The sequence below is a fragment of the Eurosta solidaginis genome, chromosome 2 (genome assembly GCF_040869045.1).
Source record: "Eurosta solidaginis isolate ZX-2024a chromosome 2, ASM4086904v1, whole genome shotgun sequence".
Classification (NCBI taxonomy): domain Eukaryota; kingdom Metazoa; phylum Arthropoda; class Insecta; order Diptera; family Tephritidae; genus Eurosta; species Eurosta solidaginis.
The window spans coordinates 294017625-294035071 of NC_090320.1; positions in this window are offsets into that span (position 1 = coordinate 294017625).

The window sequence follows — 17447 nt, forward strand, 5'->3', positions numbered from 1 at the left end:
AATATCTGTCAAGGTATTTGACAAGGTATTGCTTGAAAAAGAACCCCGCGACAAGCATAGTAGTATCTATATTGGTCCGTATACCGTAATAGGTATTGACGGCGTAAACGTCACGTTAATTGATGACGAAACGAAAAAGAAAAAAATAGTACATAAAAATAGAATAAGAAAAATTAATTAAATTAAATTTTTAAATTCAAGATTATTTAAAGTTAATCTCTATTGTTAAATTAGAAATAAAATGTTTTTCTTCCAAACCTGAAAAAAAGACAATGAAATCAAATAAATTTAAACAATCATTAAAAATTAAGAACTTAATTCATACAGTAAAATTAAAACACAAAAAAAAAATTGTTTTTAATTATAAAAATTAAATTTAAGTCCTACTTTAGAATTAGACTTTAGAATTTCATTTTTAATTTAGATCTAAACATAGATGTAGATTTAAATTTAGTTTAACAGTCTTAAACTTTTATTAAGATAAAATACATCACGTTTGGGACAGAAGAATTTGGCCAATTCTTCTTTTCCAAAGGGGGATGATGTAAGGCAACCCTTATGATAAGTGTTGAGTGACCATAACATCAATCATTAAATATTAACCACGTCAATTTTTTTGACCACACCAATCACTCACCATGAGGGTTACCTTCATAAACGTCACTTCGAATGACGCCAATTAATTTCGCGCATTCAACTCGTCAAGAAGCAAAGTTTTCAGCAGCTCACATATATACATATATACATATATATTAAATTTTCTAAGTTTGTGAACATTTTTATATTCAACAAATAAAACTTTAAAAAGAATATATTTAAAGAGTAAAGTTCATCAGTTTCTTGTTTTGGTATTAGAAGCAGTGTATGTGCGAGAAGTCTACGCAATTAATATTGTGTGCTTTACTTAAGTTGCGTTAAAGCGTTTGGGCGATAACCTGCGTCAACTACGACGCAAGAATAAAGATGACCACGATGGTCATCTTACATGGCGACCGTGACGATGGTCATCTTACATGGCGACCGTGACGATGGTCGTCTTACATGGCGACCGTGGCCATGCCTGCGGCAAAAACTGGCGTCGGGGAAGGAAAAAATTCCCTGCACTACAAAAGCAGCATAATTAAAAATAAAATCTGGAAGAATATGTGCGTGGTGGTTGCGACGATAAAGTGCGTGGTGGTTGTGCCAATATGAAGAAAATTTGTTTGCAAAATTCATAAAATATATGCAAAAAAGAAAATTACTCGAAGTAAGATAATTTCAAAAATTTACGAAAAATTACAAAAAATTACAAAATTTCAAAAAGACTACTAACAGTTTTTTAATAAAACTTCAAAAATACAAAATCATAAAATTGCAAACCTACAAAACAAGTATAAAATTTCAAAATCTACAAAAAAAGAAAAAATTCATAAAATTTTCAAAAACCTACAAAAAAAAAGTTATAAATTACAAAAACCAATACAATTTCAAAAAAAATTTTAAATGGTAAATAAAAACCAAATTTAAAACTAAAAGTGGACTTTTACAAAAATTTTGGAACAAAATCCAAAATATACATACATTTAATATACTAAAAAGAAAGAAAGTTATTGGAAAATTGTGGTGTTACATACATACATACACATATATGTTAAAATTTTTTGAACTGGCTGTACTATGCCATAACGGTGATGATAAGCACAACCACCAGTGACGCCTTTACAGAGCACCGTTAATAGCGGTTAAATATAACCCCAAGCCATTTACTCATCCACAAAAATTCGAGAAAGCAAAAGAAGCAAAAAGACAGAAGCAAGAATGAGAGGCAGAGAAGCAGAAAAAGCATCAGTGGGTAACGGCAGCAAAGGAAGACAACAACAACAAATTTCAGCAGCATACAACCAAAGGCAGCAAGCAAAGCAGAAAAAGGGCGGTACAGTACCATAATATATACGTATATAAAATTTTAACTTTGTACATACGTAGGTAGTTTGGCTTTCTCAGTATAAATACATGTATACTATAAACTTAGCAACAATTTTTCGTAATACACATGTAGCCTTCGCATGTAGCAACACAATTTGACACTTTTGATTATAAACATACTTTTCTTAAACATTTGTTTACTACGCATGCAGCAACACAATTTGACACTTTTGATTATAAACGTACTTTTCTTAAACATTTGTTTACTACGCATGTAGCAACATACTTTTTCTACTTTAAAGACAATAACATGTTAAACTAATTAAATTAAGAAATTGAATTTTTCAAATTACTTACATACATAAAACAATTATATTGAAATATAAACATATAAACATTTAAATATCGCCAAAAATTCGAATGCACATTAAATATAATTTCAAATATACGGCCATCACATGCATATTATCACGCATATATTACTATATTCTTTCTTTTTCAAACATTAATTAACATGGAACTTGAATTTTTTTATTTTAAATGCGAACACTGCTTCGTAATAAATACAATCGGAAAACTATTTTTTCAAATTTAAACATTTTTTTTTTAAAACCTTTTTTTGAAACGCAAATTATACATCAATTCTATATGTATAATACCAAAAATATCAAATCTTTTCGCCAAAATTTTGCGATAGTTATTCAAACCTAATCAATTTTGGAAAATTCTCATTGACTTTAAATATCAACATATACGGGTTACAGTCAATCAGAGTAATGGTGAAAATTTATTTTATCGGTGAAAGCTTACTTTTCTCTTTTTCCAATTATTTCTTCGGAAATTAAGCATCATAGATGTCTAAACATTTACATATTTTTTTTTGCAACAAATACAGTGCCATTCAAATAGTTAACAATTCCTTCGAAGCATCACACGAATACAGTGTATTCCAAATATTTCAACATATCTTACATTTGCGACTCTTTTCAAACTGTGCATTATATACAGTGTCTTTCAAATATCCCAACAGTTTTTTCTCTTTGCATTATTAAACGAATACAGTGCGGTTAAAATATTTCAACATTCACTTGCATTTACAAAATAAGTCTTAAATACAGTGCCTTTCGAATATGCGAATCTTTACGATTTACCAATTAACTCATCGATTTTGAATATTTCGAATATTCTCTGATTTTTTTTAAACAAAAAAAAAATTTTTTAAATTACAAACCACAATTACTGAGCGAATGAATAGTTTCAAATTCATTCTTATATAAACAGTGCCTACAGCGTTAATCTTAACATTTTTCCGAATTTTTTTTTATGAAACATTTTTTTTTCTGCCACGGAGGTAAACATTTTCAATAAATGTAATAAAGTTTTCAGATGTCAGTTGTCAAATGTCAGATTTTGATTCCAATTTCAAAAATTTACGCTCTAATTTCACTAAAGTTACTAAACGAGTTTTAAATAACCGATCTACCTCAGCGAAAAAATCAATAGAATATGAAGATGCTTTAATTAAAAGCTATAACCAAATCATAATACAAGTAAATTCATATTTTGAAAATCGAGATAAACCTAGTTCAATAATCGAAAGTTTGTCAAAGTGCAGAGAACAACTCACTAAATGTTTTTCTAGAATTAACTGCAATATAAAAATACCCAAAGATCTTTCTGAATTAATACAAGAAAGCGAATCAAGTTCGGATTTTGACACTGAGGAAGAATTATCTGACGCATCGACAACTTCAGCTTACAAAGCTAGTATTATTAAAAAAAGTCACGTATCTTTTCTTGAGGATTTCCCTGGATTTTCCAATTCACTCCACAATAATAATTTAGACACAATTAGCGAAGAACAACCAACAATGGCGACTTCAGAGCAAAAGAAAACTTTTATTACTATGTGTGCATCCATAATTAGAGAAAACTACAGCGGCGATCCGCTTTCACTTGCATCCTTTATAGATAAAATAGTTTTGATAGAAGATTTGATGGAAGAAAATTTGACAAATACTTTCATTTCGTTTATAAAATCCAAGTTAGAAGGGAAAGCGCGTGAGGCAATTCCAAATGAAGTAACAACAATTCAACAAATAAAAGATGCATTAAAAGGTAGAATAAAACCTGACAACTCAAAAGTTGTTGCAGGAAAAATTGCATCGTTAAAAGTTTTTAATAACAATCATACTGAATTCGCTAAACGTGTTGAGGAACTCTCCGATGCTTTAGAACGATCATTAGTTATAGAAGGAATGACTCAGGAAAAAGCGCACGAAATGGCAGTCGAACAAACCGTCAACGTTTGTCGGCTTAACACTCGCTCAGACCTAGTAAAATCAATTTTAGCGTCAACTACGTTTACTGACTCTAAGGATGTAGTTGCGAAAATGATCGTAGAACAAAATAACCAAACAAGTGAAAGGCAGGTACTAGCGTTTAGATCACGTTATAACAGGCAAAATAATAGTTTTCGAGGTAACTTCAGGTCAAATCAATATAATAGGAACAACTTTTCGAGGTACAACAACAATTTTAACAGAAACAACAATAGCAATTATAGGCATAATAACAACAATAATTATGGCTCGCGAAATAATGGTAATTTTCGAAATAACAATAGCAGGCCTGTAAACAGAAACAACAGCAATAACAACAGTAACAACAACATTCGACGTTCAAATACTACAAATAACGCTAGTGTACGCACTTTAAACGCCAACGGCCCTCGGGAGCGAACACTGGGGGACCAGAATCTGAATTAAATAACGTTTTTCAAAATAAATCAATTTATTGTTTAAACCTGAACTACTCAGATTTTATCGAACTGAATTGCAATGACTCTTTTAAAACATGCACTTTCTTAGTAGATACACAGGCTGATATATCAATTATAAAACTTTCAAGTTTAAAACAAAATGTTGCTATAAATAACAACAATATTATAAATATAACGGGTGTTACGACAGACACAGTTTCAACATTGGGTACCATTAAAACAGAACTTTTTTATTCAAATTTTTCAATTCCACATACTTTAAATGTAGTAGATGACAAATTCAATATACCGTCAGATGGTATTTTAGGCAAAGACTTTTTGAAAAAATACAATTGCATCATAGACTATGCAAACGAGAGCATAACTATTGGCATTGGCAAAAATATTCATAAAATTTCAATTTTACATAATACAACCGATAATACATTGATAATTCCTCCTAGATGCGAAGTTTATCGCTTATTTAAGCTGAAAAAATCTAAACATCCAGTTTTCATAGACGCACAGGAAATTTGTAGTGGTGTGTTCACCGCAAAGTGTATTGTTGACACCAACAATCCGATAATAAAGGTATTAAACGTCACCGACGAGGTAAAATACGTAAGAAATTGTAACATACTTACGGATGAAATCACCAACTATAACGTGTATAAAATCAATGATCTTTCAAAAGATTCGAAAAGGTCAGAGGAATTAAAATCAATTTTAGAAAAACAAATGCCAAACTATGCCAAACCAAAACTTCTCGATTTATGTCTAAAATATGATGATATTTTTGCACTAAAGACCGATCGTATGACACTTAACAACTTTTATGAACAGAAATTACGATTGACAGATACAAATCCTGTTTACATAAAAAACTACCGTTTACCATATTGTCAGAGAGAGGAAATTAATAAACAAGTTGATAATTTATTGCAAAACGATCTTATAGAACACAGCTATTCCAACTATAATAGTCCATTGATACTTGTGCCAAAGAAAAACCCAAATGGACAGAAATCCTACAGGATGTGTGTTGACTTTAGAGCCGTAAACAAAAAATTGATAGCAGACAAATTCCCACTTGCACGAATAGACGATATTCTTGATAATCTAGGCAGAGCCAAATATTTTTCTACATTGGATCTGTATTCAGGTTTTCACCAAATCCCATTAAATAAAGATTCTAGAGACATCACTTCATTCAGCACTGATCGTGGTGCTTTTCGATGGAAAGTTTTACCATTCGGCTTAAACGTAGCTCCGAATTCATTCTCAAGAATGATGTCAATTGCCTTTTCAGGAATTTCTCCAAACCAAGCCTTTTTATATGTCGATGATCTTATAGTCATTGGGTGCAGCGAAGCTCACCATCTTAAAAATTTAGAACAAGTCTTTCAAACATGCAAAAAATTTAATTTGCGTCTCAATCCCGAAAAATGCAACTTCATGCGTTCAGAAGTCACTTTCCTAGGACACAAATGTTCGTCAAAAGGTCTACTTCCAGACGATTCCAAAATAATTGCAATAAAGAAATATCCGAAACCTTCCGATAAAGATGCAGTAAGACGATTCGTGGCATTCGCCAATTATTACAGAAGGTTTATACCAAATTTTGCTTCCATAGCAGCACCTTTAAATAAACTTAGCAGGAAAAGAGTGGAATTTAAATGGGATCAATCATGTGATATAGCATTTGAAAAACTTCGAAAATCTTTAATTTCTCCTCAAATTCTCCAATACCCAGACTTCAAAAAGGAATTTATAATTACTGTCGACGCTTCAAAAATTGGTTGTGGTGCCATTTTAAGTCAAAATAAAGATGGCATTGACTTACCAATTTGTTTCGCGTCCAAATCATTTAATAATTCAGAACAAAAGAAATCAATAATTGAGTTAGAGCTTTTAGCTATATTTTTTGCAATAAAACAGTTCAGACCATACATATATGGCACACACTTTACAGTCAAGTCCGATCATCGTCCATTAGTTTACTTGCTCAATATGAAAGATCCCTCTTCAAAACTTTCACGTATCAGACTTGAACTGGCAGAGTACAACTTCACTATTGAATACATAAAAGGTAAAACGAACGTAGGAGCAGATGCACTCTCTCGCATCACAATAGAAGAAATAAAAAATTCAGGAACATCAATTTTAGCAGTACAGACAAGATCACAGACAAAACAAGAACAATTAATGCAACAAGAAATACTCAAAGAAGAAAAAGTAAAAGAAAACATAAAATTACAAGTTTATGATAATTTTTCAAACAAATTTTCAAAGAAAATACCCAGAGTAAAATCACAAATAAATTATGATAAAAGTGGTAAAATTACGAATTTTGAATTAAATGCGCATTTAAAACACAAAAAGATTGAGTTAATTAAGGTTGCGTGTGCTAACAAAATAATACATTTAGATGAATTACTTTTGAAGCTACAAAAAGAAGCTGGCAAGCGCAATATTAATATAATTGAATTGCAAAAAAATGATAATCTTTTTAAATATTTTTCGATATCAGATCTGAAAACCACTGGGAATAAAATTTTAAAACATTTAGAAATCGTCCTAACCGAACCCGTAGAAACTGTGACAGACGAAGACAAAAAACAACAATTAATAACAATTTACCATACCGACCCAATTTTAGGAGGACATTTCGGTAGCAAAAAAGTTTATGCAAAACTCAGAACCAAATATTATTGGAAAGGCATGACGCGCGATATAGCGAAATTTGTTAAAAACTGCGAAAAATGTCTTTTGAATAAGGTTAAGCCAAAAACAAAAGAAAATTTAGTCCTAACCGAAACACCATGTAAGCCATTCGACATTGTTGTCATTGACACTATAGGACCTCTACCTCAATCCGATAATGGTAACAAGTTCGCTGTCACCATTATATGCGATCTCAGCAAATACTTAGTAACGATTGCGATACCTGACAAAAGTGCAAAAACGGTCGCATCAGCTATTTTTGAAAATTTCATACTAATATATGGCATTATGAAGACGATTAAAACTGATTTAGGTACCGAATACAAAAATGAAATTTTTTCAGAGTTAACAAAACTATTAAAAATAGAACATAAATTTTCCACAGCGTACCATCATGAAACTCTTGGCACAGTAGAGCGAAATCACAGAGTTTTCAATGAATATTTAAGATCTTTTCTAAATCCCAATTTTTCCGACTGGGATGTTTACTTGAAATATTTCACTTTTCTTCATAACACAACAACAAACACAGTATTCGATAATAAATTCTCACCATATGAATTAGTATTTGGCAAAGCAGCTAATTTACCAAAAGAACTGCAAACCGATAAAATAGACCCGATTTATAACATAGAAAACTATTCGAAAGAAGTTAAATTTCGTTTTCAAAAAACTCACGAATTAGCGAATAAAACAGTTACAGAACACAAATTAAAAAATCAAACCGGATATAACAAAAGTTCACAACCAATATCTGTCAAGGTATTTGACAAGGTATTGCTTGAAAAAGAACCCCGCGACAAGCATAGTAGTATCTATATTGGTCCGTATACCGTAATAGGTATTGACGGCGTAAACGTCACGTTAATTGATGACGAAACGAAAAAGAAAAAAATAGTACATAAAAATAGAATAAGAAAAATTAATTAAATTAAATTTTTAAATTCAAGATTATTTAAAGTTAATCTCTATTGTTAAATTAGAAATAAAATGTTTTTCTTCCAAACGTGAAAAAAAGACAATGAAATCAAATAAATTTAAACAATCATTAAAAATTAAGAACTTAATTCATACAGTAAAATTAAAACACAAAAAAAAAATTGTTTTTAATTATAAAAATTAAATTTAAGTCCTACTTTAGAATTAGACTTTAGAATTTCATTTTTAATTTAGATCTAAACATAGATGTAGATTTAAATTTAGTTTAACAGTCTTAAACTTTTATTAAGATAAAATACATCACGTTTGGGACAGAAGAATTTGGCCAATTCTTCTTTTCCAAAGGGGGATGATGTAAGGCAACCCTTATGATAAGTGTTGAGTGACCATAACATCAATCATTAAATATTAACCACGTCAATTTTTTTGACCACACCAATCACTCACCATGAGGGTTACCTTCATAAACGTCACTTCGAATGACGCCAATTAATTTCGCGCATTCAACTCGTCAAGAAGCAAAGTTTTCAGCAGCTCACATATATACATATATACATATATATTAAATTTTCTAAGTTTGTGAACATTTTTATATTCAACAAATAAAACTTTAAAAAGAATATATTTAAAGAGTAAAGTTCATCAGTTTCTTGTTTTGGTATTAGAAGCAGTGTATGTGCGAGAAGTCTACGCAATTAATATTGTGTGCTTTACTTAAGTTGCGTTAAAGCGTTTGGGCGATAACCTGCGTCAACTACGACGCAAGAATAAAGATGACCACGATGGTCATCTTACACTGGTTATGATCCTGAGAAATATTCGAAACGGCCCGAAATGATACTAAGCGCAACCACGAAAGCATTGCAGCACTGCTACAATAACAACAACAACAATAACGAAAGCACTTCCGAAAGGGTAAGGAAATATTCCGGAATCAATTCCAAAAGCACAAACTTTCCCGAGCACAATCTCTAAACATTAGTGAAATTATCGCGAGAATAAGTTCGAAAAGGTTTCCAAACCAAGGTTTCGAAAGCTAATGCTGAAAAGTCCCAAAATAGTTACGAATTTAACGCGACAATCATAACGGATATATTCTGAGAAGTTTCCAAACCGGTCTCAAAACTATTCCAAAACAATCTTGTTTCTGCTGTTCTTATTATCCCATGCACTCACCAGAGGGTAGAAAAAGTCTTCAATTGGATTCGAATAGCTTAGTTGAACGTTGTAAAATAAATGTAATGTCACTAAATCTTGCGTGGTTAGAGTTAAAGGATCTTTGACGTTCGTCATGCGATAAAGACAATTATAATCTAACATATATTCTCTTTATATATTTGGTGAGGCCAATATTGGAATAACCTAGAACCCACGTTAGCAGAACCACTGCAAAGATGACTTATCAGTGAGAAGCTTTTCATGGCAGAAAGCCACTCGGAGTGTTTGCCAAAGCACTTCCACGGAGCGACCCAGCATAGAAACACTTTTTTGCTAACCCATTATGGCCCACCGTCCCCATACGAAGACACCTCTTCAAATAGCTAAATCTGTTCTTAAAAACCGAAATCTGACAATGTAACTGCAATAACGACATATAGATGTGCAGTATATGTAAACATAAACATACCTTGGTTGTGTCAATAAAGTGTAATTTCAAGCGCTTCAAATTTAGACATTTAATCGAGTTTATTCTCATGGAATATTTATTCATATCTTTCGAATATATAGTGAAACTACAGCAAACGATTCTCAAAAAAATAATTAGTGAAGAGTGCACAAGATTTTAGAAGTGGTATAGTGTTGGAAAAACCAAAAAGGGATTAATAAGGTATAGTTTTATATTGGTGTCCCCACTTGGGGACAATGGACTTAATCATTCACTTTTTTTTAACGTTTAACCAGTGTTTTTGAGAGGCATTACTATGGCACATCGTAAGGTGTTTAGGGGTCAAATGACTTTTTAAAGCTATAGGAGGCTCTTGATTGGATACTGAAAAACGAAGACGATGATTGTGAGTATGGTATATTAGTTATCCCTCCTGACCCTGCCATTGTAAGCGATGAAGAGGACGTAAATAAAGATGACTTGGTATGTAATACGTTAAAGGGTTGTTGCAGATAATTTCGCTGAACCAGTTTGGACACGAATTTCACCTATTTGTATCGAATTCGAATATCACTCCACTCATGTGGTTCAAAAACTATGCCTTGAAGCTACGTTTTACTATGTAAAGTTGACAGTACACCCCCAGTATTTGGAACCTACTTCATCCAGACAACCTCGTCCTTCATCCGCTGTAGTGGGTACTGTATCAAAAAACAAACAACGGTTACAATCCTGAACGCTTGACAAACCAACTGCGGTGCATATTTTGTCACTCCAAGTGCCATTGGAGATGTGAATTGTGTACAAAAATACAAGTGCTTTGCACAGTTCCATACTTAAACTGCCCAATGTCCCCCCAAAAAATTTAGTTTTCTTTCTTTTTTCTTTTTTTACCATGAACGGACTAATAAATGGCAATGGAAAATATTTCTTACTAGCAGATTTGACTTGGGCGTTAACGGGCTAATTGAAAAAGCTTTTTTCTAAAATTTTGATTTAACTTTGCCTAGGCTTGAACGCAGTATCTTCAGTACAGTAGGCGGAGCACGCTACTACCACAAAACGACTGAAATTCGAAACTTTAAACAACGAGGAAAGGATGATGACGCTTGGAGTCCCTTCCATCCCGACATCATTAACGAAACAAATCTTACTTTATTTAATCTACGGATAGTAAAATATATATAAAGTATTATTAAATTGGTCCTTGAGCTTGTACAAGTATGAGAGAAATGTCGTAAAAGTTTTACTGTACCTATATTTAATATGATATTGATGTCTATATAAATATATTGTAACGAATTTAGTGCAATTCCGCTTATTTGCAACCTTCTACTAACGTTCGCATCGTTAACCTGTTGAATAAATAATTCCAATATTCTAAAATGCAAAATGGCCTTTATTAAAGTACTTCACAAGAGCACTGATACTTCACAACCAATAGCTTGCTTAAATCAAACTGATCGCTCATGTCTCAGCTGGTGCTGCTTTTATACTCTTCGGTTTCCTCGTTCGCATACTTCTAGGCGTTTCTTCTTCTAAAATTTACTACTTGTTTACCAGCTATAAACTACAGATGCACATTTATAGCTTCTCATATGCGCGTGTATATGTGAGTGAGACCTCCACCGATGACTGCTTAATATCGGCTTAGAGGTGATCCCGGAAACCTTCCGAATTATTGTTCTTGTCGTACCTGTGTTTCATCCTAGATTCGTTCCCTCACACTCTGTTGTTTGGCCAATGAACTACTTTGTAGAGCTTGCGCTTGACGGATTGTCTTCGCATAATCAGTATCGTTCCCACGTTTCACAGTAGTGTGCCCTGGCTTGAAACTACCCTTGCATTCTTTCTGCGAAATTTTTTCCTTTGTTTTAGTGTATCCATTTGGGTTTGGCAATGCCCGTGTTTCTCTCGCAGGTATCTTTGATTTTGCTTTGTTTGGCCCATTCGTTCCATCAACCTTTATCTTTGACTTCCGTGGTATTTGTCGAGTCTTCTCCACCAGCACTCGCTTACTGCTGAACCCTTTCTCAAAACTGAAGTTGAGTGGTACATCCTGGTTCTTATAACGCATAATCCTTCTCTGCATATCTATCCTGATGTCATGGTAAACTAAGAAGTCCACTCCCAATATGACTTGATCAACAATCTCCGCTACAACGAATTTGTGTAGAACCATGACCTTCCCAATTAAGACTTCACAGATCACTTCTCCCTTGACTTGGTTATAATCGCCAGTGACCGTACGCAACTTTGCTCCAGGTAATGGCTTTACTCTCCTGTTGACCAAATCAGATCGGATTAAGGAATGAGATGCGCCCGTATCTACAGTCAGTACACGTTCTTTGCCATCCACATTCCCTCTGACGGTAAGACTGCTTGATTTCCTTCCAATTTGCGACACAGATATCACAGGACATTCAATAGCTGGATTTAGCTCTCCATCTCTACATCTTACTCGCTCTTGCTCATCCCCTCCAGCTTTGTTATTAAGACCACCCATACTGTTGAAACCACTAGGATCAAGATCGCAATGACGTGCAATGTGACCGGGCTTCCCGCATTTGAAGAATTTGATAACTCTTTCACTCCGCTTTTGCGATCCTTTCAGCGCCTCCAATATTGTGTTCACTCACTTTGGCCTTTCTACCTCCACTCGGCGTGTTTTGAACGCTGGCTTACACAGAAGTGAGACAGTTTTCTTGAGTCAGTGCATGGGATACCGTTTAAGCAAATGTAGGCTTTGGGTTCGCATATGTAGCCCGTTTCGTTTCGACATCCCGTATTCATATTCATATTCATATTCATATTTATTGAGTCAATGGCAAAAACCTTACTGACTAGATTTACAAGTTTGCAAATTAACTTAAAACTAAGCAACTAAAATTTAATTAATTCAAGGATGAGATAAATTTTCTCGATAGTAAGACTCAATCCGTAACTTAAACAAAGGCCTGGGCATTGCAAAGTCAAGATTTAGTATTCTGGAAATTTTATTAAACTCTTCGAGACCTCTTGTGAGAGGGGCAAAGCTAAGGTAATTGGTTCTCAGAACTTCACCGTAGAATATATTATGAGTGCATAGAGATCTACTAGGAACTAGAAAATTTAACTGCTCCAACAGAGCTGAGCAATCAATAGTACCAGATATAATATCGTAAATAAACATTAAATGTTGTACTGAGCGTCTGACATGCAGTGGCATAACATTTATAAGCATGCACCTGTTTATATAAGGTGGTAGGGGATTAACAAAATGAAGGGGTAGGAGGGCGAATCGAATGAATTTACCTTGAACCCTTTCAATTCTAGCAGAGTATGTGCTGTAAATGGGATTCCATATGATAGAGGCGTACTCTAATTTAGATCGCACTAATGAATTATACAATATACTCCTAGTGTATGGGTCCTTAAAATCCTTCGCATAACGCCGTAAAAAAGCTAAATTAGCATACGCTTTTGGTATAAGATAGTTAACATGGTTAACGAAAGTGAACGAAGAGTCGAAAATGACACCAAGATCACGAAATTCTTTGACCGAGGCAAGATATGTATTAGCGATATAGTATGTTGACGTAAGCGCACTTGTAGATCAAGAAAACGTTATATGCCAACATTTGCTACTGTTAAGTCTCAGATGATTATTAAAAGCCCACACATTAAGAGCATCCAAATCTCTCTGTAGGAGCAATGCATCAGATACAGTGGTGATACGCCTAAACAGTTTTAAATCATCAGCATAAAGTAAATAATTTGAATGCTTTAAATATAAGCCGACGTCATTAATGAAGATAACAAATAAGATTGGACCGAGAATACTACCTTGTGGCACCCCAGAGGTTGCCAAGAACTCATACGACCTCATATTCTCGATTTCAACAAATAAAATTCGGTTTGTCAGGTATGACTTTAACCATGACAGAAAAGCTGAATGGAAACCAATGTACTCAAGTTTCTGAAGAAGTATCTTGTGGGACACTGTATCAAACGCCTTAGAGAAATCTGTATATATAGTATCAACTTGATACCCATCCTTAAAAGCAGAAACACAGTATTGCGAAAAAACAGCTAAGTTTGTCACTGTTGAACGACACGCAACAAACCCATGCTGACATGGATCGATTATTCCTTTAATAGCGAAAGCCAACTTCTCCTTTACTACTTTCTCAAAAAGTTTTGAACAGGTTGATAGTTTAGAGATTGGCATGTAGTTTGCTACCTCGCTCTTATTTCCAGACTTGAAGATTGGAGTAATAGAAGCCAATTTCCATCGATCAATGAAAACGCCAGTGGACAAAGACACATTAAAGATATGGCACAACGGCACGCATAGCGAACTACTACATTTTTTAACCAAAAAAGAAGACAGCCCATCAATATCTTTTTTTAAAGAAGATTGTAGGGACGAGATGCCAATAATAATATCTGATTCCGATACCAATAATGAGCCAGAGTCCAAGGAATTAGCTGTATCAGAACCAACCCTAACATCAGAAATATTAGAGTCAACAACAAAATTAGATTTGAAAAAATCAGCAAAAAGGTTCACTGTTTCCACTAAACTGTTTGAACTAATGCCATTAAAATTGACAGAGGTTGGAATATTGGAGCAACCTTTTTTTGTACGGACAAAGTTCCAAAAGGCCTTGGGATTTTGCTTTAACTCTTCTTCGAAACGGGAGATGTATTTATTATATAAAAACTTATTAAGCACATTGAACTGATTCATGTATAATAAATATCGATCTCTAAATGAAAAGTCGTTGGTTGCTTTGTACAACTTAAAATACTTATTTCTAAGAATTTTAAGCTTTTTTAACCTGGTATTGTACCAAGGTAATTTATGTATTTTGCTTCGAAGAAGGGGGAGATTTCTACTAAATATATCAGATAACTGCACCAGAAAAATTTCAAAGCATTCAGAGGCATTTTTAGCACAGAAAATAGACTTCCAGTCAATTTCAGCAATACTCGAATTGAATGCATCAAAATTTGCATCTTTGAAATTGTAGGAGGGAGTATTTTGAGTGGTATTGTTGTTAGGTACAAATTCAATGAATTCTAATAATAAAGATAAGGGTACGTGATGCATGTCCGATTTGCAGATAGGAAATTGACACTCAGATAAGTGAGAAATTAAATTTTCATCGACAAAAATAAGATCCAGTATGTTATTTAGCTGGTTCACAAATGAATTAATCTGAACAAAGTTGGCACTAAAAAGAGTATCTAAAAAATATATTTCATGTTGATGATTGACATTCATAGGTGTTAATAGATTGTCATTTAGCAATTTTGACCAAACAACCCTGTTCATATTAAAATCACCCAAAACGCAAAAATGACTGTTTACATTTTTTTCGTAAACTTCAAAAATATTATTCACATGCGCGCATTTATAAAACTCTGGATTGTTACCCTCTCGGTGTGTTCCACGGGTACGTCGGCATTTGCTAGATGGACCAGCCTTTCGACATCCGATGCGAACTCCTGCAAAATCTTATTCGATTTTTGGTAACGTTTTTGCAACTCAATTTGATATATCGCTTCCATAACGTCTCGACAGCGGCCATCAATGCTTCACAACTGTTCCGTTCGTACTCTGGAATAGCCTTAAGATTTCCCCTGCTGACGTCTTCTCAAATTGAAGCTTAAATATCGGCTTAGAGATGATAGTATGCCTTAGTGTTGCTAATATTCGTCACAATGTGTATCCATTAAGCTGATGATTTTTAAAATATCTCATAATACGCAAAAGGCATGCTGTCGTAAAACGACTACAATAAATAAACATATGTAGGGACACATGTTTGTATGTTTGAACGTGTGTAGGTACACACATATATCATATTTATATATTTCTATAAGCACGTATGTACGTCGAACAAGTTGTGTATTTTGCTGAAAATACCGGCATTCGCATAAGTCAAAAGTCATCGTGTTAATATCTACATATGTATGAATGTCGGTGTTTTAGTAGACACTTTTAAAATGTTTCTTTTGAGATTTAATGTTAAATTATACTTCATTTGAAGTAATAATTAAGATACCAATAAAATAAAATGGACATGATTTCAATGTTTATTTAATCAAAGGATAGTCTCAATTGTTGTAGGTACATTTTTTTTCTATGTGTGTTGCAGTTTACTAATAAATCAAAGTCATTAAATTTATATCACAAAGCAACGAAAGAATTTGCAGGCAATTAGATAACGTCCATTGGACCAATGCAAAGTACCTTATTGATCTTTTTCAGAGAAATTCAATATCTTTGTGGTAACAAGCCAAAACAACCTAATATCAAGCTATAGGGGTAAACATAAAATTGTTTATCATGCTGCATACCTAACCTCCGATCGAAAAGTGTTCAAAACGATTTTCGATAGACGGACGACATGCCCAGTTGTTTATATATATACGCCAAACGCCATGGAACCTATGTGGATTGGATTCAATAGAAGTAGCTTTCCCAGCTTCTCAATCAAGCGATCACGTTTCTATTAAAAAAAATTTATCACACCTTTCAATTGTACACCTTTTTCAGAAAAAATCTTTCTATACATATCTAATAGGAAAAAATTAACCCGAAAATATACAACAAAATTTATTTTTTGCAATCATTGAAGGGTTATATATATTTCTCAATAGAATTATTTAACAATGATTTTTTGCAAAAGCAAGCTCAAAACTAATGGCGGTTCGCCTTTTCGAGATATCGCCATAAAGGTGGACCAGGGGTGACTCTAGAATGCGTTTGTACGATATGGGTATCAAATGAAAGGTGTTAATGAGTATTTTAAAAGGGCGTGGGGCTTAGTTCTATAGGTGGATGCCTTTTCGAGATATCGCCATAAAGGTGGACCATGGGTGACTCTAGAATGTGTTTGTAAGATATTGGTATCAAATTAAAGGTATTAATGAGAGTTTTAAAAAGGAGTGGTGGTAGTTGTATATGTGAAGGCGTTTTCCAGATATCGACCAAAATGTGGACCAGGGTGACCCAGAACATCATCTGTTGGATACCGCTAATTTATTTATATATGTAATACCTGCCGAGATTTGAAGGGTTTTTTATTTCGCCCTGCAGAACTTTTTCATTTTCTTCTACTTAATATGGTAGGTGTCACAACCATTTTACAAAGTTTTTTCTAAAGTTATATTTCGCGTAAATAAACCAATCCAGTTACCATGTTTCATCCCTTTTTTCGTATTTGGTATGGAATTATGGCATTTTTTAAACTTTTTCGTAATTTTCGATATCGAAAAAGTGGGCGGCTATGAGATTTCGTTCATTTTTTATAGCAAGATAAAGTGAATTCAGATAAGTACGCGAACTAAGTTCAATATAGATATGTTGATTTTTGCTCAAGTTATCGTGTTAACGGCCGTGCAGAAGGACAGACGGACGACTGTGTATAAAAACTGGGCGTGGCTTCAACCGATTCAACCGCCCATTTTCACAGAAAACAGTTGGCGTCATACAATCTATGCCCCTACCAAATTTCA